We start from the raw sequence: 26,439 nt of genomic DNA, 5'->3' as shown, positions 1-26,439 counted from the left end.
CCTCCCTCCCTTCCTCCCTTCCTTTCTTTCCCCCCTCCCTCCCTCCTTCCCTTTCTTCCTCCCTCCCTCCCTCCTTCCCTTTCTTCCTCCCTCCCTTCCATTGTGTGCAGTAGACTTTTGCTGAAGGTTTGAAGCTGAGGGTCGTCCATCCAGAAGGTAGTGGCATCATCATCCAGCCCAGCAGTGCACAGTGGACTGGTCTGTCTTAGAAGCTGCTCAGCCATACCCGCCATAGGAGCTCTCCCGGGTCCCTGACTCAGACTCCTCTTGTTCACTTCTCATGTCTCAAGCTTCTTCCTTGTCTCAGGCCTGCTCTGTCCCTCTCTCAGAGGCCACCTGAGGACACAGAGTGTTTCTGCTCCTCTGGTCTCACTTGGAGGAGCCCCTGCCCCCGGCGTGCTGACTCAGGCTTGGTACCGCTAATATGAAGAGAGCAAGAGGGTGGGAGGAGGTGGCCTCTCCAGCACCAGCTCCTCCTCCTTTCCTGCCATCCGCTCTCCCATTGACAGAGACCCTTTCTTATGGGCCCTGGCTGAGGACATGGATGGACCCACCAGGCCGGGGCCTCCTTGTCTTGGACCTGCAGGGGGACTGCTTCATGGGGGGCTGGCATCTGCTCTCACACTCCTGTTGCTGCCTGATTCCCCGAGACTGAATTACGCATCAATACACAGAGGCTTCTTAGGAAACATCCTTCTCAGAGTCCTCCCCTGGGGGCTGGCAGACCACCTTCCTGAGTCACCTCTGCCTGCCTGCCTCTCCTGTCGGTTAGGGGAAGCTGTCAACAAAAGCAGCACTTCCTCCTACAAATTCAGCAGCCGATGATGCATCTGGGCACATATGAATGCACTCAGATGGGTTCTGTCGGGCCCTGAACTTGTGCCTTAAGCCATCACCAAGGTTTGCGTCAGGAAAAGTGTGACATTAAAGGCAGAGTGTGACAATGTCTTTGGGGTGAGGGGCAGCAGGATTAGACCAAGCACTTTTGCCAGTTCAGTGGGCAATGGAAAGAGCTGTGGGGTGCAGTGGTTAGGGCCGAGGCCTGGGGTCAGGACATCGTGGATGCATTCCAGCCCTGTCTCTCTCTGGTTTGTGTGACCTCGGGCTGGTTACGTCTTGGTGCATCCTTGTCCTTCCATGTGACTTGGGACAACAGCAGGCAAGTGGTTGGGGAGAAGCCGAGAACGGCGCTGGTGGGGCTTCTGCAGGAACAGCTGAGTCCTGGGAAGTTTGAGGCCTCGTGGGAAGATGTGTGCTCTGAGCTAGGAAATCCCCAGCTTTCGAGTTGCCCTTGGGCATTTCCCGTCACCCCATTCTGCCACCTCTGAGAGCAACAGGCAGACTCCCAAGGCTTGCAGCCCTTTCGGCAGTGTCTGAGGTTGCTGGAGTCCTGCCTTACTTCCATGCCAGGTGCCTTCCTCGGGCCCAGAGCTCCATAGAAGGAAAAGACTTTAGAGATGAAAGCTGCTCCTGCTGGAGGAAAGGCTGTTGTAACACCATCCGAGTACCCGGTTTGGGGTACACTTTGCTGAAAATGCCCTCAAAAGGCAGATTTGCAGATGTCAGGGAATTTTTAGATATTTTATTTTAGTTATTTATTTATGTTTTTTAATTTCCAGTATGAGTGAGGGGGAAAAGAGCAAGAAGGAGCCATGTGGCCTGGCTGAGGGGAGAAAATGAGATTGCTTGGTTTCCATTTGCAGCAAAATGCACTGTGAGTTTTTCTGCAAATGTTAATAAAGACAGAGAGAAGTGAGACAGCAGAGGCCTCCTGGGCTGCTGCTGGAAACACCTCCACAGTGGGGCCTCCTCCCTGGGTTTGTGTGTATTATCGCTTCGGAAAAGGCCAGTTTCCAGGGATGTCAGATCACCAATCTCAGTTGCATTCGAGAAAACCTCTTTCTTCTAGCCCAGAGATCAACAGGGGAACGTCTGCTCTGGGCTGCAGTGTTGTCTCAGCCTGGGCTCTGTCTCCACTGTTTACTGCTTAGCTGGAAAGAAGTGAAACAGATGTGATTGGTTTGAGATGAACGAGGTTACCGTCATGTTTCTGGTCTTCCCAGTGGTTCCTAATTGGTTGCAGGAAACTCCATGGAGTGGGGGGAGAGAGCTCTGGTTTAGAAATGGGGGTGTAGCTTCAAGTTCTAGCTTTGACCAGGCCTCATCATGTGACCTTGGACAAGGCAGTACTCCTCTCCGGGCCTGTTTGCCATCTATAAAAACCAGGGCAAAAAACCAAAACCTAATGCACAAACAAAAACAAGCCAGGGTTGGGATAAATGATCTTCATAGCTAGCTTTGCAGGGTTGGCGTGGGAAATAGAATCAGATAAGCCGAAGAATGGGGTCAGGTGTGGATTTAGTTCTTTCCCTGCTTCTCTTATAGTCACCCTGGGTATGAGAAGACTGGACTGCTTAAGAAAGTAGCAAGAACTTTCAAAGAGCAGGGGTAGCATGGTGTGGTAGTACCTAGATGGCAGGCACTTTTCATCTCAAACGCCAACGCTGATCGATTGGTAGGGCCTGCCTGAGTGCAGCTGAAGGGTGGATGAGCCTGTTTTACCCAGGCTCAGCAGGAAGGAGTGCCAAAATCAATTATTGATGTCTGTCATGGTTGGAGGAGGGTGGAGTGCTAGCAAAGAATAGATGGGGAATAGATGTGGGGAACTTCCGAGTGCTGGGTATAGAGTGTAGGGACTGGGTCACTTGAATGCCCTGTCACTGGCTTTGTTGCTATATGACCTAAGGTGAGGGTCCGATATGGGGCTGGATTTCGAAATAATCATAAAATAATCATGCGTGGGCATCTTTCTTCTTCAGGAAGTCTGGTTGGTGCTGTAGAGTTGAGCTAGTGCATTGCTGAGCATGTGTATTTTGAAGAGGCCATTCAAGTGATTTTAATATAATTTCATCCTGGTGGAGAAACAGTAAGTATAACCACTGACAACCTATTCAGGCTCCAATTCACTCATCAGTAGAGAGTAGGGTTTTCCTCACTGTACTGCACTGGAGCCCTGAGGCTCCAGTGAGCTCACAGAGAAGATGGTCTGACCAGTGGCTAAAATAAATGAAATGCACAGGCCAAGGATACAAAATGATGGCATGTATGATTCTACTTATATAAAGTTCAAAGTCAGCAAGAGAATCTATGGGAGTCAAAGTCACAACAGTGATGACCTTTGGGCATGAGTTGGGGGGTGTCCAGGAGGGGCACGAGGGGCTTCTGGGTGCTGGTGTGTTCATCTTCTCATCCTGGCTGGTGGTAACATAGGTATGCTCAGTTTGTGAATATTCATTGAGCAGTACACTTCAGATCTGTGTACTGTTCCCTCTCTGTTATACTTCAACGAAAAAAATTCTATTAATAAAACAAAAAACATGGCTGGGCGCGGTGGCTCATGCCTGTAATCCCAGCACTTTGGGAGGCCGAGGCAGGTAGATCACGAGGTCAGGAGATCGAGACCCTCCTGGCTAACACAGGGAAACCCTGTCTCTACTAAAAATACAAAAAATTAGCCGGGCATGGTTGCAGGCGCCTGTAGTCCCAGCTGCTCGGGACGCTGAGGCAGGAGAATGGCCTGAACCCAGGAGGCGGAGCTTGCAGTGAGCTGAGATAGTGCCACTGCACTCCAGCCTGGGCAACAGAGCAAGACTCCATCTCAAAAACAAAAAACAAAAAACAGCAAAGCTGATTCTAATCAGTTGAAAAAGTGAGAGAAGGTGCATAAAACCCCAGATTTCTGGTTTCCTTGACACATGGCATGGTCTGGTGGCAAATATGGGCTGGGGGTAAGCAGCAGCTGCCCCCTGTGGGTGGGGCATGTTGCTCTCTTCTCTTCTGGTTCAGAGCTCCTGTTAGGATTTGAGTATGAGACCCAAGACAAATGCTTCTCTCGGGGACTCCCAGCCTCTGTCAGGGAGTCTTTGCAGATGAGTGTTGGGTGAGTTAGAAGGGAACATAGAAGGGAACAGACGTCTCCTGGTCATGCTGGGGTTCAATCCTGACTCCACCTGAACTTACTATCTTGGTGATTTGGGGTGAGTTATTCAGCCTCTCTGAGCCTCAGTTTACCCACTTGTAAAGCAAGGAGAGTAGTACCCACACCAAAATACTGTTTTGGCCAGAAGAAGCAGCTCATGCCTGTAATCCTAACACTTTGAGAGGTGAGGCGGAAGGATTGTTTGAGGCTAGGAGTTCAAGAGCAGCCTGGGCAACGTCGGGGGCCCTGTCTCTACAAAAAATAAAAAAATAAAAATGAGCTGCAGGTGGTGGTACGTGCCTGTAGTCCCAGCTACTTGGGAGGCTGAGGTGAGAGGATTGCTCGAGCCGAGGAGTTAGAGGCTGCAGTGAGCTATGATTGTACTACTGCACTCCAGCCTGGGCAACAGAATGAGACCCTCTCTCAAGAAATAATTGTTTTGGGGTTAGGACAAGATTGTGGTTAGAAAATGCACGGTGTGCCTGGGCAGCAGAGATGCTCAGCAGGGCTTCATTTGCCCACTTTCCCCACTGCTTGCCTAGTGCTACCCCTTGTGCCTGTCAGGAAGGGAGACTTAGTTCTTGGGGACTAGTCGCCTGGACCCAGCCTTCCCATTGCTCATGTCAGGGTGAGATGTGGGAAACCCATTCTTGGGGCCCTGGCAGTTCCCTCCTCCCTGGCCCAGCCATGTGTCCCCAGCCAGCTGGCATTGAAGAACGGGGCCTTTCTCTGACTGGTCAGGGCTAAAGGCCCAGGTGAGGTGGTGGCTGCAGCTCCCAGCAGCTAATTCTGCTGATCACAGCGCCAGGCCCTCCCACAGGTGAGCGTCTGCCTTGCCTTGTGGGGCAGCAGGCACCTAGGAACATGCCAGCTCCCTGGCATCTTTTCTCCATCCTGCCTGCGGCAGCCAGGAGCAGCCCTGCCTAAAAGAGGCAGCTCTCTGGGGCACAGCACTTCAGCAAGGAGTTCGCTGCTTGGATCTCAGCTGCCTTCTCGGCTTTTTTTTTTTTAATCCCAGGTATCCCTTGGACAGGGAGATGTGGGGACCAAGGGACTTCCCTCCTCTAAGACTCAGTAGCCTTATCTGGAAAATGGGCGTGAATTGTAGCGCCCTCTTAGGGCTGCTGTGAGGAGGGACTGTTTGTACTGAGCCTGGTTGCTGCTCAGGAATCTTAAATATGATCGTGAATATGACGGTTGCCATTACGATTGGTTACGAGGCAGCATCAAGGGAAGCCATTTGGGTTGACTTTGGTATAAAGGATGTGGTTTGAAATGGCCTGTGTTTCAGAACAATCTGTTTTGATTTATTCTACTGTGGGAATTTGAAAATGGCCCAAATGTTTCTCCTCCCGCCTCCTCTGTCTCTCTCAGCACTCAGATTTCCTCACTCCTGCACTCATCTCCTTGTGCACACTCACACGCTACCTTCACACTTGCTCACTCTCATCTTCCCAAGTGCAGGTGGAACTTCCAGTGGCCCAAATACTTTTCCTTCTACCTCAAAGGCTCACACTGTTTCCACTGCACACACACACAAACACGTATGCGTGGTCATTCTCACACTCAAACTTCTCTCCCTCTCTCTCATCCCCCCAGTTCCCTCCCTCACCTGCAGCAGAGCTGCGGGGTCAGAAGACTTTGGTTCTCTCTCTGTCTCTTACTAGTCAGCTCTACGGCTGTGTGATATGGGCCAAGTCACTCAGCCTCTCTGGGCCCTGGTTTCCTTCCTCTCAAAAGAGACAAACTACTGGTTTATGTTTAGAGAGATCATCATTTTCTGGCCGGGCATGGTGGCTCACACTTGTAATCTCAGTACTTTGAGAGGCCAAGACAGGCAGATCACTTGAGGCCAGGAGTTCGAGGCCAGCCTGGCCAACATGGCGAAACACCATCTTTACTAAAAATACAGAAATTAGCTGGGCATGCCTGTAATGCCAGCTACTTGGGAGGCTGAGGCACAAGAATTTCCTGAACCCCAGAGGCGGAGGTTGCAATGAGTTGAGATTGCACCACTGCACTCCAGCCTGGGTGACAGAGTGAGACCTTTTCTCAAAAGACAAAAAAAAAAAAAAAAAAAAATCATCACTTTCTTCCACAGTATTTCAGATGGTTTGAGATAAGGTTCTTTCTATATCTTAAATTCCATGACTCTACCAGTGAGTGGACTGGATCTCATCAGGCAGACCGTGTGCTAACTTGGAATTATATCAGTATTTTAGCCTTTTCCTGGTACTGAAGAGACATCGCTTGATTTCAAGCTAGAAATTAACACAAGTTGGGAGAAAATGGAAAGTTCAAGATGGTGATTCACTCTTCACTTTAGAGAAGCCACAGTGTCGTAGCACCACACTCACTTTTATTCTTCTCATTTCCTCCTCATGCAGCAGCAGAGATGACTTAGGGAAACAGAGGCAGCGGTCAGATTGCCACTGTGAATGGGGGAGGGGCGGCGGAAATCAAGACAAAGATTTTGTGTTTCCTGCACCACATCCACCAGAAGAATCCTTTTGGTGTGTATCCCTCCTCCCCACCCACTTCCAGGGACAGAGAGCTGGAATGTATTGAGAGCGCACCACATCGTGTGTACCACCCTGTTGAATCCTTGCGACAACCCTGCAGGGTAAGTGTGGATCCATTCCCATTTTAGGGATGGTAAGACTGGTGCATGGTGAGGCTAGGTAAGTACCTGGCCCAGCATCATACTGCGTGTCTGGCAGAGCTGGATCTGCACCTGGGTGCTCTGGTTCTTGAGCTAAGCTTTTGACCACCAAACCCTGCAGTCTTGAGTGGCCCTGTGTCAAGGTGGAGTGGAAAGACACAGGATTTCAAGATGAGAGGCTTGAGTTTTAATCTTGCTTTGCTATTAATTTATTATGAGCCTTGAGTGAGTCTCTTATCCTCTGATGCTCAGGTTCCCCATATGCAAAATGGGGAGAAAGCTAAAACCTGTTGCTCAAGATTGCCGTGAGGCGTGAGGGAGGTAAACTGCCTGGGACAATGTGAGTGCTGCATATGTCAGCTCTTTTTGTGGTTTTCTGATTTGCCTTGGCAAACTTTTTTGCTAGGCATGTGGGCTTGCTACCTGGCATACAGGGCCCCACCCTGGAGTTAGAAGAATTCATTCCCAAGTGACATTGCGCATGGGTCATCATGATGCCTTTGTATAAAACCCATTTGGCCACCAGAGTGTCTTGGGGATTGCATTTCAAGTACTAAAGAGGAATGAACGAAGGATGATTTAGTGCAGTGGTATTCAACTTTACTTGTAGCCACAGAACTCAAAGTTCCACGTGGAACTTTTTTTTTGAGACAGAGTCTCAGTCTGTTGCCCAGGCTGGAGTGCAGTGGTGCGATCTCGGCTCACTGCAAACTCCGCCTCCCAGGTTCACGCCATTCTCCTGCCTCAGCCTCCCGAGTAGCTGAGACTACAGGTGCCTGCTACCACGCCCGCCTAATTTTTTATATTTTTAGTAGAGATGGGGTTTCACCATGTTAGCCAGGATGGCCTCGATCTCCTGACCTTGTGATCCGCCCTCCTCGGCCTCCCAAAGTGCTGGGATTACAGGCGTGATCCACATGGAACTTTCAAATGTGAAATTGCTCAAAATGGAGCTGCCCTGTTGAAGCAGGCATGGGGGCTGCTCCACCCTCCCCAACTCACCTCCTCACTTTGGTAGCTCCTAGGGAATCCCTGGGGAACCCATTTTGAAAACCACAGGCCATCAGGTGACAGATGATGAAATTGAGACCCAGAAAGGGGCAGTAACTCACCCAGGAACCTGAAGCAGGCACTCAGAATTATTTTCATTAGCAGTATCGTTTTCCTTTTTTATAAGAGGGCTTTCCTGTGTTTCTTTTGGCCATCGATCTTAATTAATCACCTAGAGATGTGTCTTTCAATATTGACACTTTTAGCAGCTGATTTTTCTGAATTATTCTCTCTCCTACCTTCCTCATAGCCATAGATAAAGGCTGGATGGATATTTATTGTTAAAGCAAGGAAAATGGGGCTTTTTATTTGGAAGCTTTTGAAACACTTTGTATTTACCCAAATAATCCTGCCTGAGTCTGCAGGTGTTTGGAGACCCAGGAAAATGTATTTGACAAAATAAATGAATAAAAATTGTGACCAGAGTGAATCCCCACATGAGGCGGTATGTAGGGGATCTTCAGAGTCCTATTTGAATGCAGCATCTCTCTCCACTTCCCACATCCCCCCTTTTGCAGCCCCCACATCAGTTTTGTTCTAGACCACGTGGCCTTCTTCCTTCAAAACCTAATTTCCACATGGATTTAGCCAGCAGTGACCAGCTACATGAAGAGCTTCATTGAGAATCAATAGGCAAGGTCCCTGGAGTGGGCTCTACACCAGCTGCATGTGAAACATCCCCGCTAGGATGAGGAGCAGCAAAAGAAAGATGGATGCTTGCAAGACATCTGGGACATTGGATGTTTAAGGGCTAGGTGAAGTGACTCAGAGAGGCTTGGTGACTTGCCCAAGGTCACACAGTGACTTATAGGCAGTGCCCTCATCCTCTAGGGTTCCTAGGCTGGGACCCTTTCTAACACACTGAACCATTTCTTTGCTGAAAGGAGGCTGCCCTTTGCTTTATTATGGAGGTAATAAACCAATTCTTTAGTGTGGTCAAAGAGAGAGAGGGAGCGAGCTATTAATTAGAGGATAACTTTTAGGGCACATAAATGGGCAATACTGTCAGAGCAGGTAGAGATCACCCAGGGTGTCTCTGGCTGTCCCTGAGTGATGGGAGGTTCAGGAACGGAGAAGACCTGGTGCCTGCCAGCTAGTGTGGAAGAAACGCATGTGAATTCAATTCAAGGCTGGCGAGGCTCGTGCTTGGTTCCCTGCACACTTTGTGTTCTGGGAGTGGGTGGAGAACACAGTCTTCTCCAAGCCTGACCCTGGCAGCCTGGCAGATTTCATTTCTTCTTTTTCTACTTGGGAGGCAGACAGGCTTCAGGGCCAGGCTGCCTGGGGTTCAGATGCTGGCTCTTGCTGCGTGGATCTATGATCTTTGGCTAACTGCTTGTGCTTGTAGAATGGGGATAGCAACAGTACCTTTCTCACAGTGTGGTGGTGAGGTCCCAATGTGCCAATCCACAGCATACATGCTTAGGAAGCGCCTGATGGAGTAAGCAGGCAGTTTGCATTACCTGTTACTTTAGGGCATCTTAGAAGGGAGTGCAATTGTTTCTGTGTTTAAATAATAATGTTTATCACTTTCTCTGATTATAAAAGTCACATATAAGGCTGGTGCAGTGGCTCACACCTGTAATCCCAGCACTTTGGGAGGCCAAGGTGGGTCAGGAGTTGAGGTCACTTGAGGTCAGGAGCTCAAGACCAGCCTGGCCAACGTGGTAAAGCCCCATCTCTACTAAAAATACAAAAATTAGTTGGACATGATGGTAGGTGCCTGTAATCCCAGCTACTCAGGAAGGTGAGGCAGGAGAATCCCTTGAACCTGGGAGGCGGAGTTTTCAATGAGTCAAGATCACACCACCACACTCCAGCCTGGGTGACAGAGCGGGACTCCGTCTCAAAAAAAAAAAAAAAAAAAGTCACACATATGCATATCTCAGCTACCTAAAGCTAATATTTTACATATGTTTCTTCCCAGTTTTTTCCCTATGTGTTGTGTATGTTTGCATGCTGTTAAGTAAAATATATGAGAAGCCAGTGTTTTGGACTGAACTCTAGCACTAGGCCCCAATACACCAACCCAAAATGGAGTCATTCATGCTAAAGTTTCACATTATCAAACTGAAACCTAAATTGTTTACTTATAAGATCTGACCTTCCAGGAAATCAGGAGGAAGATGATAGCTAAATCTCCAAAACAGGCTAGTTTTAGCTGGTGTGATAAGTCCTCTCTGTTTTAACCCATATAAGGAAAGTGACTTTAAATGACCAGTCCACATTTTGTTCTTTGTTTCTGCCTTCTTTAGCCTTTTCCTGTCTATAAAGCCCATCCCTTCTATTCAGCTCAGCAGAACAACTTGCTTTCTTTCTTTCTTTCTTTTTTTTTTTTTGACACTGGGTCTCAACAAATGAGATCTTTACAACTCAATTTGTTGAAATTTCGTTTCTTTGACAGTTTGTGTGTGTGTGCATGCGCACATGTATGCATACATATGTCTCTGTATAAATGAGTATGTATTGTCAGTATAATTTAAAAAATAGAGCCATGATTCTCATAAATCTAGAATGAACACGAGTCAAAGATTGATTTAATGAGGAGGCCAGCAGGATGGAAAAGCTAGCTCTCAGGAGAATTCAAGGAACAGTAATTATGTAGGCATTGGAGAAAGAATGCCTGAATATGATGGCTGGATTGGATATAAAACTGGTTAATGCCCTATAAGGCAGAAAACCATAACCTTGGGGTTTATCTGTTTTACTAGCCAAAAAAACTACAAGTTCATGTGTAACTTTATACAAAGTTACATTCTTCTAGAATCCCCTGGGTAATTACAGGATCCTTGGGTGGGCTTGCTAAACAGTACTCCAATATGAGGTTGAAATGACCCAGACCTCTCTTTGCCTTTTTCCACATTACAGATGATTTTTCTTAACAGTATCCATATATTCTTTTTGATCACATGCTAGAAAACACTGTGGACCTCACCTTTCTCACTTAATATTATAGCGTATCCATTTTATTTTCTTTTTTTTGAGACAGAGTCTTAACTCCATCACTCAGGCTGGAGTGCAATGGCGCCATCTCGGCTCACTGCAACCTCCGACTCCCTGGTTCAAGCGATTCTCCTGCCTCAACCTCCAGAGTAGCTGGGATTACAGGCACGCACCACCACCACGCCCAGCTAATTTTTGTATTTTTAGTAGAGACAGGGTTTCACCATGTTGGCCAGGATGGTCTCGATCTCCTGACCTCATGATCCGCCCACCTCAGCCTCCCAAAGTGCTGGGATTACAGGCGTGAGCCACTGCACTCAGCCAGCACATCCATTTTCAAAAGAAAGCTTTGATCTGCTCATAAACCCAGCTTGACCTACCCTCTGTGGGTGCCGCCAGCATCTTGCTGGGGGTCCCAGGGTAGCTGGACTCGCCGCTGCCTCCCTCACATTTTATTGTAATCGCCAATTTCCCTGTCTCGTTCTCCATTCGCACTGAGTTTTTTGAGATCAGGGATTTGTTGAGCTGGACTGGCTTCCTGATCCCATTGTCTCAAGCGTCTATTATGTGAGCACATAGTGATGGACTTCAGTGTGGCTTGCTGAGTGAATACACATGGATTTTGAGAAGCCTGGCTTTTGTCAGTTACAAAAAGAGGAGCTGTGCTGTTAGGGATCGGCAAGAACTCCTCTCCTGGAGTATTTGAGTCAAAGCGGCTCCCACCCCTCATGCAGGGTGACAGCCTATCCACTACTCCCATCTCTAATTCTGCCATCTAATTGTCTCTGGAGGCAACACAGTCTAGAAAACCAGTCATGCCTCTTTTCTCTAGGACTCTCTTGACTGAGCTCTCTGGTTTTCTAACTTTCTTTGCTAATCAAGGTCTTAAAGGGGTAAAAAGTTCTTGGCCTCCTAAAGCTTAGGAGGGACAAGTGTGACTTGAAGGATTAATCTCCACGCTATGAATTTTAAAGCTCTCTGGTTCCATGTGTTGGGAAAAGCCATCAAAATGCTAATGACTCTGCGGTCTTGCCTCCTGCGGACCTTTTCTGCATTAGAATATATTTACATGGACTTGAGCAGGGAAGCATTACACAGAGTTGGGGTGCAGTTTTCCCAGTATTCCGCCGCAGCCCTGTGGGTTATAAAGTCTGAATTAATAGCCCCAGTTGCGGAGAAAGGCTGTGGTTGGCTGTGGGGCTGGGCTCTTCACTCAATTCCAGTTTAAAGTTCTCAGCTTTCAGCTTCCTTGCTAGCTGCAGGGTGGCCAGTTTAGAAACATCTCTATTACTGTCGTGTGGCTTTTTCATACTGCTTCTCTCTGAGGCAGACTATCCTTGGACATGCGTTCCTGTGTGTTTAATACTGCACATTTCATCCACGTGGAGTTCAGGGTCTGGAACACGTCGAGACACAATTCATACCAAAGCCAATTTCAGCACTGAGACAGTCTCTGTTCTTCTTGAACCATGTGCCAAAGCGCTGGCTGTGCTTATAAGCTTCGAAAGCCTGATATCTTTGCTCAAACAGCCCAGTGACCCAAGATGTAAGATCTCAGATGTATCCTGGGAGGATGAATACTATGGTGTGGGCCACACCTGGCCCCTAAGGCAGGCTGGAGTTAATGAGTGCCGTGGCTTGGGCAGCTTTGGCTCTGTGACTGTGGATAAGATGCCTGACTCCTCTGAGCTGTGTGGTGTGGGAGAAAAAAGAGTGCAGTTTAGATGGAAAGGGAGGTCCAGTGGATAGTCCTTGTCCTTACCTCCTTGAAGTGATGAGAAAGTGCTTTCAGACAGCACAAAGAGGGAGCAGATGTGGGACAATGCCCGCCGATGGCAAGAGGTTTTGGGCTCCCATGGGCTACACATGCTCTTTCCTACTCAGTTGGCCAGTGTGGCTGTGTCCGTCTACGGCAGGTCCTACACAGGAGGGCACCCAGAGACCCTGGCTGGCATGTGCTGTCTGCAGAAAAGCCCCAGACCAGATGGGAGACGCGAGGGAAAATGATTCTTAACAGCAGTTGCATTGAGAATAAACAGTCTCACGCAATCATTTGTGGGGATTGGGACGTTCCCTCCCATCCTGGCCCTTCCACCCTCCTCATCCCACCAAGAGCTAATGGGCTCAGATCGGGAGGCCTGTGCCTCTGGGTAGACCCTTGGGGCCCCTTGCTGGCAGTGCCCAGAGCCTGCTGCACTGTGTCTTCCTGAGCAGAAATAGATCCCCATCTTTCTGAGAATATCATGGTTTCATTTCAGCCCCACTGAGACCCTGAGGCACAATTAGGCTGATTGAGACTCATTCTGGGAACAAAGGGTGCTGGGCCCAGTGACAGGGCGAGCAGGTGGGAAGCGCTTCCCTCCCCCAGCCAGACAAGTGCAGGTGGAGAGCCCGGCAGACACTGCAAGGTTCTCAGCGCTCAGGTGGCTTCATTAAGGGCTGCCCTGGGGTTTGCTGAGCTGGGGATGCAGCCCCAAGGCGTCCTGAGCATGCCTTGGCTCCCCTCCCTCTCGCCCGCCCCCACACCAACCCCCTCCTTAGCTAATTTACAACAAAGCAAAACAAAGCCCTGGCTTTGCTTTGGAGCCATAAATTGCAGAGCTTTTATCTGTCAACAAGCAATGCATCAGGCTGGCAATGGCCCAGCCTGGATCCTGTGGCCTGGCATCGGCGTGGGAGAGGAGGTCTGAGGCTGAGCTGGCATCCAGGGTCTCCCTGAGGACGCTGCCCCTTCTTGGGGCATAAGGCCAAATTCTTGTGGTCTCGGGACTCAGAAGGGTGGCTATTTCTCCTAGGAGCCAGGAAGAGATGTAGGGTGGCTAAGGTTGGGAGTACAGAGCCAGGGTGGGGAGAAGGAGAGACAGAGAGAGAAATGGAGAGAGAGGGAAAGAGAGATGGAAAGAGAGAGATGGAGGAGGGAAGAGGGAGATGGAGAGAGAGTTTGCCAACAGAAGCTAACCAGGGAAAGGCTTATCACTGGGTTGGTCAACTCTCTCCCTTGGTTCCTTGCTGCCTCTTCCAGGAAGTCTTTCTGGCTCTCTTCCTCCTCTGAAATCTGACTGACTTGGGATTCTAGGAAAACAAGAGACTCTAAACCAGTGGTCTTCAATGTTATCTGGAAACTTAACATATAAATTATTAGGAAGTCCAGTTGTTGTGAATTAAGTGTGGTGTGTGTGTGTGTGTGTGTGTGTGTGTGTGTGTGGAGGGGTGTAGCCCCCATCTGTTCTTTGTGAGAACAAAAACGAGGGAGGGAGGGAGGGAGGGAAGGATTCCCAGGAGAGTAACTTGGAATCATGAATCATTGCTACTCCCTTTTATTCCCCTTTTTTTTTTTTAGTTGTCATAAAATACACACAACATAAAATTTACCGTCTCGGCCATTTTTAAGTACACAGTTCAGTTATTTTAAATACATTCAAAATGTTGTGCAACCGTTCATGCCATCCATCTCCATAACTGTTCTTATTTTGTAGAATGGAAATTCTATATCCATTAAGCAATAATTCTTCCCATTTCCCTCTCCTCCTAGCCCCTGGTAACCTCCATTCTATTTCTGGTCTCTATGATTTTAGCTATTCTACATGTTTCATGTAAGTGGAATCATGCAGTATTTGTCTTTTGTGACTGGCTTTCTAAAATTTAGCATAGCATTTTCAAGGTTCATCTATGTTGCAGCATGTCAGAATGTCCTTCTTTTTTAAGGCTGACTAATACTCCGTTGTGTAGATAGACCACATTTTGCTTATCCATTCATCTGTTGATGGACACTTGAGTTACTTGCATGTTTTAGCTGTTGTGAATAATCCTACTCTGAATATGAGTGTACAAATATCTCTTTGAGACCCTACTGTCTTTTCCTATTGTCTTGTTCCTGATCTTAGAAGAAAAACTTTTGGTCTTTCACCATTGACTATGATGTTTGCTGTTTGCTGTGGGTTTTTCATATAAGAATTTTACTGTTTTGAGACAGTTTTCTTGTATTTTTAGTTGTATGTTTTTATTATAAAAGGATGTTGAATTTGTCAAATGCTTTTTCTTTTGGGTATATACCCAGAAGTGGAATTGCTGGATCACACGGTAATTCTTTTTAATTTTTTGAGGAACTGCCATGCCGTTTTCTACAGTGGTTGTACCATTTTACATTCCCACCAACAGTGGGAACAGGGTTCCAGTTCCTTCACATCTAGCCAACACTTGTTATTTTCTGTTTTGTTTTTTTTTTTTAATAGTAGCCATGCCAGTGGGTGTGAAGTTGTATCTCACTGCAGTTTTATTTATTTGTTTACACTTGATCTTAGCCAGAAAGCTGAGAAACGATTATTTATTTATTTATTTGAGACAGGGTCTCACTCCGTTGCCCAGGTTGGAGTGTAATGGTGTGATCTTGGCTCACTGCAGCCTCTGCCTCTCATACTCAAGTGATCATCTTGCCTCAGCCACCCAAGGAACTGAGACTACAGGCATGTGCCACCATGCCTAGCTGATTTTTGTATTTTATTGTAGAGACAGAGTTTTGCTATGTTGCCCAGGTGGGTCCTGGACTCTTGGGCTCAAGACATCTGCCCACCTCTTCCTCCCAAAGTGCTAGGATTACAGGCAGTGTGAGCCACTGCACCTGGCCTCATTGCAGGTTTTGATTTGCATTTCCTAATGTTTAGTGATGTTGAGCATATTTTCATATACTTATTGACTGTTTATATATCATCTTTGGAGAAATGTCTTTTAATCTTTTCTGCCCATTTTTTTTTTTTTTGAGATGGAGTCTCACTGTCACCCAGGCTGGAGTGCAGTGGTGCGATCTCGGCTCACTGCAGGCTCCGCCCCGCAGGGTTCACGCCATTCTCCTGTCTCAGCCTCCCGAGTAGCTGGGACTACAGGTGCCCGCCACCTCGCCTGGCTAATTTTTTTTTGTATTTTTAGTAGAGACAGGGTTTCACCTTGTTAGCCAGGATGGTCTCGATCTCCTGACCTCGTGATCTGCCCACCTTGGCCTCCCAAAGTGCTGGGATTACAGGTGTGAGCCACCATGCCCAGCCTTCTGCCCATTTTTTAATTGGGTTTTTTTGTTGTTGTTGAGTTTGAGTTTTCTATATTTTCTGGATATTAATTCTTTGTGAGATGTATGATTTGCAAATATGTTCTCCCATTGCATGGGTTGCATTTTTGCTCTGTTTGTATTGTCTTTTGATGAAGAAATTTAAAATTTTTTCATGAAGTCTGGTTTGTCTATTTTTCCTTTTGTTGTCTGGGCTTTTAGTGTCATATCCAAGAAATCATTACAAAATCCAATGTCAAATTGCTCTGGCTGGAACTTCTAATACTATGTTGAATAGAAGTGGCAAATATGGGCATCATTGTCTTGTTCTTGATCTTAGAAGAAAAGCTTTCAGTCTTTCACCATTGAATATGATGTTTGCTGTTTGCTGTGGGTTTTTCATATATGACTTTTACTGTTTTGAGATAGTTTTCTTGTATTTTTAGTTGAAAGTTTTTATTATAAATGGGTGTTGAATTTGTCAAATGCTTTATGCACCATTTGATATAATTGTGTGGGGGTATTTTCCTCTTCATTCTGTTGATGTGGAGTATTACCTTGATTTTTGTATGCTTAACCATCCTTGCATTCCAGAAATAAGTCCCACTTGGTCGTGGTGTATAATCCTTTTAATATGCTGCCAAATTCGGGTTGCTAATATTTTGTTGGGGATTTTTGCATTAGTGCTCATAAAGGATATTGGTCTGTAGTTTTCTTTTCTTGTTAGTGTCTTTGTCTGGTTTTGTTATAAGAATAATGCTTGGCTCAGTGCCCTTTTTACAGAAAGTAGCAGCAGATTATATTTTACGAAATTCCTGCTGCTTCTGTGTATCAAGTGTTTATGATAGGCTGGGTACTGTGGGAATCATTTGCAGTCTATTAGCTCATCCAATCCCTAGTTCAAGCCTGCGAGGTGGGACTATGGTTGTCCACACTTTGCAGGTGGATATCCTGAGGTTTGCTGGGATAGAGAACTTTCCTGAGGTCACACTGGTAGCAGGAGGCAGAACTGAGATTTAAACTCAGGTCTGTGGGGGCACAAAAGCCTGGCTTCTTAACCAGAGTGCTTTACATTGATTTCATGCTGGGAGCTCCTTATCTCCTACAGTGTTTCCTACCCCTGTTGCAGGTAGGCAGGAGGCTACACTGGGGAATTAGTTCCTATGCAAAGCCCATTCACAGGAATCATCCAAACAGTGCTATGCTGTTCAGTTATCCTGACCCTTTACCGATTTTAGAGTTCCCCCAAAATAGCATCTTTGCAGGGCTGCCATCAAGCAGCTGTCTTTCCGCTGTAAATCAGGCAGTTTGCCTATCCCATGCCTGTTCACAAGCTGGCCTATTGAACACAGTTGGCAAAGCAACTGCCCTGCATACTGGAGCTTGGCTTAGACACAGGAAAGCTTTGGTCTCCTTGTGGCACTGTTGAATTCTTCAGCACCTGGGTCAGCAAAGGCCAAGACAAGAGTCAGCTCTGACCACTCCTTCCCAAAGGCCTTATCTGTAGATCTATGGATAGAGCAGGTGGTACAGTGGGGTAAGCTAGGGGGTGATGGTGTTTGACCACGTGGTTTCTCCTCAGACTCACTCACTCTGGAAGACTAAAGCTAGACTCTTCATAGTCCTAAGAGTCTCAGTTTGTCAGGGTCTAGAGAAAATTATATAAATAGTTGAGGGTCATTCATTCCCTCTCTTTCTCACCATTAACCTAGTTCTGCCTTCCCACATTCATTTAACTCATTGTTTTATAGATCCACTTGTCTTCCCTCTGTCCTTCTGTTCATCCTTGCATTCATCCATCTCTCCATCCACCCAGTCATTTTCCCATCCCTCAACCAATTATAGCCTAGTTCCTTCTTTCTATCATTCAAGTTCTTTTATAAATCTGTTTACTACCCATCCATCCATTTCTCCTAGCAACTGTCTATCCATCCAGCTATTATTTGCAGTCAGGAACTGAGACTCAGAGGGAGTAAGATACCACCCATATCTTTGAGGAACTTATAGTCTGGTAGGTGGGAAAAATCACATGAACAAAAAATATACTATTACCTATACACACAATTTGTGATGTGAGCCCGGAGAACAATGACTTATTATGCCTATTGAGAGAGTGGGAAGGTTTCACAAAGGAGTTAACTGAAAGAAGGTTTTGAAGGATGATTAGGAGTTTGCCAAGTGAGGGGAGGGGTGAAACTCAGGGTCAGGAAAGGAGGAGAGGAATTCCAGGAAGAACAAACATCAGTGAAGTTGGGCTGAGCACACTTTGAGTCCAGGTGAGTTCAATTTGACTGTGGGGTCTGTGCATATGGCAAAGACCTGAAGGTGGGCCTGGAAAGGAATTGGGGATCAGATGATAAAAGGCCTTGTGTCTAGACAAAGGGAGGCCAGGGAACCCACTAAAGCAGAGACAGGCACAGTGCTCTCCATTTATGGGCTCACTCTGACAGTGAAGGAGAGGGCAGAGCGGGGAACAAAGGCTGCAGGCTGGCAGACCAGCCAGGAGCCGTGTGCAGCAAGCAGACAGCAGTAAGGAGGGTGAGCCCAGCCAGGGACTGGCAGGTTCTATGAGGATGGAGAGTCAAGGCTGCTTTGGGACACATGAGGTGAATAGAATCAGTAGCTGGGAAATAGACAAGAGTCTTTGATCGGGGTTTTGGTTGCACAGGGATGCTCTGTTTGTGAAAATTCAGTGCGGTATATATTCATGGTGTGTGTTATTGTGTACGTATATTTCAATTAAAACAATAAAAATAGAGTAGGAAATATCAGGAGACATATTAAAGTTTCTCATCTGGGCCTCATCCAGGACACTGAAGTGGGCTGACTGAATTTTTCTTGTAAATTGAGAGCTCCACCCGTAGTTTGGAAGAAAGAAGAGGAGGAAGAAGCTCTAACTTTTGAGCCATGCCTTGCAAAATGGGTGAAATTGGCTTGTACTCATCATAGTTACTGCCACCTATTAAGCTCTTGTATTTTGTGGATTCTACGGCACACTTTTTTTTTTAACATCTTAATGTCTCTAAAACCAGGATGCATTGTACAAAAAGTGATGTCATAGTTAATTTAATTAATTGGTAGTATTTTCTGTTTCTTAGAAGTACTTAAAATTATGGTGTCATTATAATCCATGGAGACTTCCATTCAAGAGCCATGATATCGTGTGCCAGGCTCTCTGCTAAGTCCTGCTACACATTTCTCATCAAATCTCACGACAGCCTGTGACTCATCAGCTGTTGTTAGTCCTGTGTCATAGATGAGGAGTCCAGGCACGATGTAGGTAGGTCACTTGCTCTGGGTCACAGCTAGTAAGAATTTGATTTAGGATTTCAACCTGTGCCACCCCAAACATTCAGGAGAACTGTGCACAGAGCAAGATCAAGTCTGGCGCTGGGAGGGTTGTCCGGACTTCCCAAAGCCCAGCACTAATCAGGTCAAGGTTGACACCCATCGCCTGCCCACCAGGCTTACACTCTGCTGCTTGCACCCAGGACCCGTTCCTGCTCTTAGCCCTAAACCTTGGGATTCTTTTCTGCATCTCCCAGGACAGCTGTGGCTCTAACATCTGTAGTGACTCCCCTGCCCCGCAGAGAGGAGGGGACTGCCATGAGATCTCATGGGCAAGGGGGAAAACATTCTCAGCCCAGCTGGTTTCCCTCACACAATGCAGATTTGCTTAAATGGGAATTAGGATTAGTGCTGGGTTTTGCCTCTTCTGGCAGGCTGGTAATAAACTAATCTCCTCTGAGGCTGCAGGAAGGCAAAATTCCACCGAAGACGGGAGACAGCTTAAGGCTCTGGAGCGCAAAACCTGGAAAGTAATTTTGTTATTGACAGGCGCTGCCCACACCTCTTGACATGCAGCCCGCAGCTCCTTCCCGGCGTGGCTGCAGCTTTTAATTCCGTTAATGTGTGACATTCACCCAGGCTGCGTGGCTGACAGGCACTCTTGACACTAATACGTGTTCCGTGCAGTCCCTGGAGCTCATAAAAGCTCATTATCAGTTCTGAGCCAATAAACGCAGTTCCTGGCTCAGGTAGGCCCGAGTGAGTTCCTCTGCGATGCTCCAGACAGTAGAGCAGGGACATCTGCGCCAGCCGAGTCCCACATGCCTCCCTTTGTCCAGGGCCCTTGGCCTCCCAGGCCACTGGAATGTGCCTAGGAAAGCCATTCCGTAGGCAGAGCCCTGGGTTCACATTTACATCCAAGTAAAGGGGTTCCTTCTGCCCTGCACTGTGAGGTGACTCAATCCAGCATTCCGGGAAGGCAGTTTGTCAGCACTACCCACAGGCGGGATGTGGCCAGCTCTCCTCTGCCAGCTTCTAGACATCTGGGCTTCGGAATTGCATGAACATTTCTACACCAAGATGGGCACCCGAGGGGTCATCGCAGCGAAGCTATAGAGGCCAGAAATGGAAATAGTCGACAGAGCCACAGTGGGAAATAAACAAATGGTAAATAAATTGTGGCCCACGTGTACTATGGGATACTGTGCAGCTATGAAAAGGACTCAAGAAGATCCATTTTGGACATGATATCATTGACAAATGATGTTGCAGAATGTGTGTGGTAAGATCCCATTTTTGTAAAAGGTCACACTGCATGTGTGCTCACATAAGTACATGCTTACACACACACGCATACACGTATTTGATTAGGTAGAATAAAGTCTAGAGGGTCTCACTCCAGAGTGTTTGCAGTGGTTCTCCCTGTTAAACAGGATGGCTGGTAAGGAAGTGCATGTACTTTTGTAGTTAAAAATGAAAAATTTATATATATATAAATAACTTGCCCAAGGTCATACCTATATATACACATATGTGTGTGTGTGTGTGTGTATGTGTGTATGTGTGTTTATGGGTTTATAAATGTAACAAATTCATCTGATTGTGGCCTTAGTCTGGTTCATGATGCATGAGGTCCCCCTGCGCTGACACTGCCTGGATGGACACTTGAGGCCCAGATAGCCAAATAAAATGAGGTTCCATCCTTCAGCCAATCCCTGTTTCCTATCAGTTAATGGGAGTTCGGAGACTCCCTTGCATGCATGAGCTGCCTTGATGCTGGAGTCTGTGAGGTAGACCTCGAACTCATCACCTTCCTGCTTACACCCCTCCCACTGTGGAGATGGCACTAGCACCAGGCTTGACTTCCCACGGCCAAAGTTCTAGTCCCAGCTCAGCTTCATTTCAGTGGTGTAACCTTGGGCAAGTTATTTAACTCCTCTGAGCTCACAGTCCTCGTTCCTGAAGTGGTGACACTTTCTCCTGGGGTTGTAAGGGGCGTCAGGATGAGAGACCTGAAACTTGATCAGGGTTTCCACTGTGCAGCTAGTCTCTGAGGGCAGGAGGAGCCTGGGAGGGGAGAGATTGGGGAACTTCGCTTTCTCCTCTGTGCTCTGGAGGCTGTAAGTTTTGCTCTTATTTCTCAGCTGTACATGTGACTGAGCCAATCTCTTGGGACTGGCCTGTCTCTGCTGGCAGGTGTGTGGCCCGGACATGGTGAATTTAATCCTTCTCTGGTGACCTGGGGATGCTTCATCAAACTGACAGAAGGGAAAGGTTGGAGAGGCTGGACTTCTAACCCCCCCGGCATTCTGGAACTGAGTTCTTTTTTTTTACCACCAGAGACTTTCCTTACTATTACTTCTCTCTTCATGATTAACAGATCTTGGCAGTGTTGGGTCTGCCCAAAGAGCCTGCATTCATTAGGCAACGATTAATTCTTTTTCCTAGTTTCAAAATGACTCAGAAAGCCTTTTTTTCCAGCCTGAGGAAACTGGATTTCCCACACCAAGTTGATAATATTCTAGCTAGAAGCAAAGAAACACAGTGTGATGTTTTGATTAGCATGTTCAATGCCGTCACATGGATGTACAGGCTCCGGGCTGACTTGGGAAGATTGAAGATATGCCCCCATTCACAGGCTCGGGAGACGCTCTCCTGGGAAGCTTTGTGGGGCTGGTGCTTAGTCCTGCTTTTCCAGCTGTATTAGTCCGTTCTTGCACTGCTATAAAGAAATACCTGAGACTGGGTAATTTATATAAAAAAGGTTTGATTGGCTCACAGTTCTGTAGGCTGTACAGGAAGCATGACAGCATCTGCTTCTGAAGAGGCCTCAGGAAACTTACAATCATGGTGGAAGGGGAAGCACGCATAGTGACATGGTAGGGACAGGAGAAAGAGAGAGAGGGGAAGGTGCTACACACTTTTAAACAACCAGATCTCATGATATCTCACTCACTATCATGAGAACAGCACTGAAGGGATGGTGCTAACCCATTCATGAGAAACTATCTCCATCATCTAGTCACCTCCCACCTGCCTGGATGGAGAGCTGAGGCCCCATCTCCGACACTGGGAATTACGATTCAATTTGAGATTTGATCGGGACACATTTAAACCATATCACCAGCCATGGGTACCCTGTCTAGCTTCTGTGCTTGCAGTAATGGAAGTGGGGAAAGGAGACCTTGGGGAGTGGGAGCCACATGGGACCTCCTGATCCGCAAGGACTCCTGCCTTTTTGAAATGTGTTTCTCTCTCTTCTTTCTCTAGGGTGTATCCAGAAGCTACTGTCAGGAGGACACTGTAAGAGAACCTTGGCACCTCTGGGCCCAAAGGGAAAGACACCGGTGGAAAGAGGTATGGTGTGGCAACATGGCAGGGTGGCATCTTCACTTAGTCGAACAAGAGGGCCTACTCTTCTCTCTTCTTCTCTTCCTGCCCTCCAAACCACCACTTCCGTGTGAGAGGGCTCTCAGCTCTTGCCCAGGGGGTGCAGGGCAGGAGAAGGGTGGCTTCACTCTTGTCCTCACCCCTAGACATTTACTTATGGGTGATGGCAACAGGGCCACCTTGGTGCAGGAAGTGAGGGTCGATGGATGGTAGGGAGTGACCCCTTCAAGGAAGAGTAGAGCTCCTGGGGGCTCCAGGCAGGGTCATGAGGGCTCATGGAATCTGTACCAAGGACCCCTCCCTGACCTCAGCCTCCCCCATACCCACCACAGTCTTGGGACTGTGAGAAGGAGATCGCTTCCTAGGATGATTACCTTCCCTCTGGCCTCGATTCTCTTTTGGACAAAGTCTAAATCCACAAGTACTGGGATCAATCACCACATTCCATGGTGAAACTGAGAACAGAAAAGGCTTGGTCTGCTTCGGAGGCTCTGGGAAGTCCTTGAGCTGACCATGATTCTGGGACTGGTGATGGGCTGGGTGGCCTCATGGAAGCTTTCTGGATGGAAAGCCAGGATGTCTGTCCTCTGAGCAGCCTTGGCCACCAATGTGACTTATAAGTCATTTCCCTCATTGGGCCTTGTATTCTCACTGTAAAATGAGGCAGCTGCAACTTGAATCTGTGTTCCAGCACTCACGCCCTCCATTTCTGGGATTCCAAGACCAGGGCTGAAATAGAAGAATTGACAGGTCGGGGGTTGGGAGGTTGTGGAAGGCCATGGAGAGGAGAGGGGATCTGAAAACTCTGAGGAGATCTGATTGCCTGTCTTGGGCAAAGGACGATGGCTCCGACCCTTGGTGGTAAATCACAGGGTCTGAGGTGCAGAGGAACCTGGGTTTGAGTCCCTGCCTATCAGAAGAGAAACCAGCAATATGACGGAGGGCTTCATGTGCCAGGCGCAGTGTGACGCTCACTTGCTGCACCATCCCATTCTGTCCTCTCAACCGTCGTGTCATCTTGCCACTATGATCACCTCCACATTACAGAAGAGAAAACCAGGCCTCAGAGAAGTTAAGTGACTTGCCTAAGGTCACACAGCACTGAGTAATGTTGTCGAGATTTGAAGCCACTGCCTGAACTGCCATACAATTCTTGTGTCTTTTGCTTACTTAAGTCTGTGACTTGAAGCTTAAGATTAAAAATAATTAGCCAAATCATCTCTCTGAAGTTCCATTTCCCGTAAAAACATAAAAATGGTTTGTTTCCTTGTCCTAGACTTTTTTTTTTTTTTTTTTAATTTTGGGCATCTCGTGAAATCCCTGCAGGCCTTGATTTTCTGATCTCTAAAATGGGACAGTGACACCTACTCACAGGTTGCTTTGGGGAAGATAAGGAAGACTTAGGAAGCTCCCCGCACTGTTTCTTGCACATGTGCCCTCCACACCCACTCCACCTGCTTCCCCTGCCTGGGCTGCTGGCAGGTGGATGGGGTGTGCAGATTGTAAAGTTCTGCACCACTGCCTAATGGCATTTTCTATTTCAGCTGCCTCTGTGCCCATAGTCGGAAAGCACTTGGCCACTTTCTTAGTCACCAATCTGATAGTTCATTTGCCCTTCTGGAGTGTGCCGCTGGCTGCCCTAGATTATTTTAGGCTGGAATCCAAGACAGGGTGGCTGGCTCCCAGGGGCAGATAAAAACAGGGCCAGGCTGAGGCATTAATGGACAGTGTGGGAGGAGCAGTGAGGCCTGGGGCCTGCTCGGGCTGTCCCTCACTGACAGTGTCTGTGTCCCATGGCTCACCCCGCCAGCTGCCAGGACCATAATCTTAATTGTAAACCTCCTGGCAGCAGCTGCCCTGATCCCCACAGGAAGCGGTTGCCTTATCACAGAGCCTGGATCCTGCCCAGTATTCTTAATCTGGAGAAGGCACTGAAGTGAGTCAGAAAAACCTTTCCGTCCCCAGGACCTTTCTTCTTGGGGATGTTTCTCCATCAGGGGAAGCCGTAGGCCTCAAGCCTCAGTGTGTAAGAGTAAAAAATCTGTTTAAGTACAGAGCAAAGCAGCAGGGGTGCTGTTGTTCTTGGTTTACTTTCAGGAGGACAGCCCAGGGAGCAGAGCTATTTAGCCTTGCCCCTCTTGTTAGCCAGGAAACAGATAAACGTTATAGCATCACAGGGAAAATATAAAGACGACCATAAAGCAACAGGCAGAAAGGCATGTGCTGTCATGGAAAAGCTTTGCTGGGGCTTTGGAGCCAGAAGTTTGGGGGCTGAGTCCCAGCTCTGCCCTTCAGTAGCTGTTTGGCTTGGGGGCGAGTGACTTGATCCTCCACAGCCTCAGTTTTGTCATCTGTAAGATGGGCAAAGAGCATGCACCCCACTGGGTGGTTGTGAGGTCAAGGTGACTACCATGGGAAGCCCCTGTTTGCTCTGAACAACGGCAGCCCCCTTGGAATAGTGTAGCCTCCCAAGGTGACCTCTTTGAAGAGTTTCAGGCTCTTGGGATGTAAGAGCTGGGTGTTTGTAACCAAACAGTGGGGTTACCCTGGAGACGCATACCTCCTTCTGTGTGAGGTCTAAAAAAGGGCTGTGAGAGGTACCTGGGTTGTGTCAGCTCCCTGTCCTGATGTGCTATCACTTGGAGCTACCTCAAGTATGTGAAGTTCATCCCAAGCCTCTAGCTGATGGCTGACACTTCACTCACAGCCATCTTTACTGGACTCTTTCTGTAGATAATTGTTAATCCTACCCACACCCCAGAAGGCGGGCATTAATAAGCTCTTTAAATGGCTCCAGGCTTCATGTCTAAAAAGCAGCAAGGTAAGGACCCAAACACAGGGTTCCTAGCCCAAGGACAGTGTGTTTGTGGGAGCTCCTCATGGCACTCTCTGCCTCTAGAGGCACCCTCTGTGCCCATGGTGGCACTCTTCTCCAATTCACCACCCGGTCTTGCACTGAGTATGGAGCTCAGGCAGAAATGAAAGGCTCCTGATGTTTTTATCTCCCCTGCCCATAGGGCCTGAGGCAGGCTGAGTGAGAGAAGGAAATTTCTATGGATTTCCCAGGCTCCAATTTATCTATTTTTTTGTTATTGTTGCTCAAGCTTTTGGTATTCTATCTAGGAATCCATTGCCAAATTCGAGATCATGGAGATTTACACCTGTGCTTTATTCTAAGAGTTTTATTTAGCTCCTATATTTAGGGCATTGATCCTTTTTGAGTTAATTTTCATATATGGTGTGAGGTAGGGATTCATTGTCATTCTAGTGTATGTGGACATCAGTTGTCCTTGCACTATTTGTTGAAGAGACTATCTTTTCTCCAGTGTATTGCCATTGCTTCTTTGTCAAATATCAGTTGACATATACATGTGGCTCTATTTCTGGGCTTTCTATTCTGTGCCAATAATCTATTTGTACTTTCATGAATACCACACCATTTTATTACTGTATCTTTATAGTAACTCTTAAAGTTGGGTAATGTCAAGTCTTCCAACATTGTTCTTCTCTTTGAATTTTGGGTTGGCTATTCTGGGTGTTTTTCTTCTCCAAATAAACCTTAGAATCAGTTTGTTGATATCCATAAAACAACTTGCAGGATTTTGATTGGGATTGTCTTGAATCTATATATCACGTTGGGAAGAACTGACATCTTGACAGTATTGAGTCTTCCTATTTTTGAACATTGACTGTCTTTCAGTGTTTTCATTTATTTACTTCTTTGATTTCTTCAATATAATTTTGTAGTTCTCCTCATGCAGATCTTATACATATTTTATTAGATTTATTCTCAAGTATTTTATTTCTTTACGTGTTAATAGGAATGGTTTTGTGTTTGTGTTTTTAAATTTCAAATTCCCCTTGCTTATTGCTGGCAGATAGGAAAGCAATGACTTTTCTATATTAACTTTCTATCCTACAACCTTAGTATAATTGCTTATTTGTTCCAGGATTTTTTTTTGTAATTTCTTTCAGATTTTCTATATAAATGATCATATCTCCCGCAAAAAAAGGCAGTGTTACTTCTTCCTTCTCAATCTGTATGGCTTTTCTTTTCTTGTCTTATTGCAGTAGCTAGGACTTCCAGTA

The 26,439-nt window shown here is 47.0% G+C and overlaps 1 protein-coding gene across 1 annotated transcript in view; it reads left to right on the top strand.

Annotated features, from left to right (window-relative positions):
• TSPAN18 (tetraspanin 18) overlaps positions 1-26,439 on the top strand; it is a 204,336-nt gene that overhangs the window by 15,594 nt on the left and 162,303 nt on the right. Inside the window, exon 2 of the mRNA XM_058446506.1 lies at positions 22,231-22,317. The gene's annotated coding sequence lies outside the window, so the exon portion shown is untranslated. The remainder of the gene's footprint in view (positions 1-22,230; positions 22,318-26,439) is intronic.

The sequence above is a fragment of the Hylobates moloch genome, unplaced genomic scaffold (assembly GCF_009828535.3).
Source record: "Hylobates moloch isolate HMO894 unplaced genomic scaffold, HMol_V3 SCAFFOLD_11, whole genome shotgun sequence".
Classification (NCBI taxonomy): domain Eukaryota; kingdom Metazoa; phylum Chordata; class Mammalia; order Primates; family Hylobatidae; genus Hylobates; species Hylobates moloch.
Note: the sequence above shows the minus strand (reverse complement) of the source record. Positions and strands in the feature narration are given on the sequence as shown.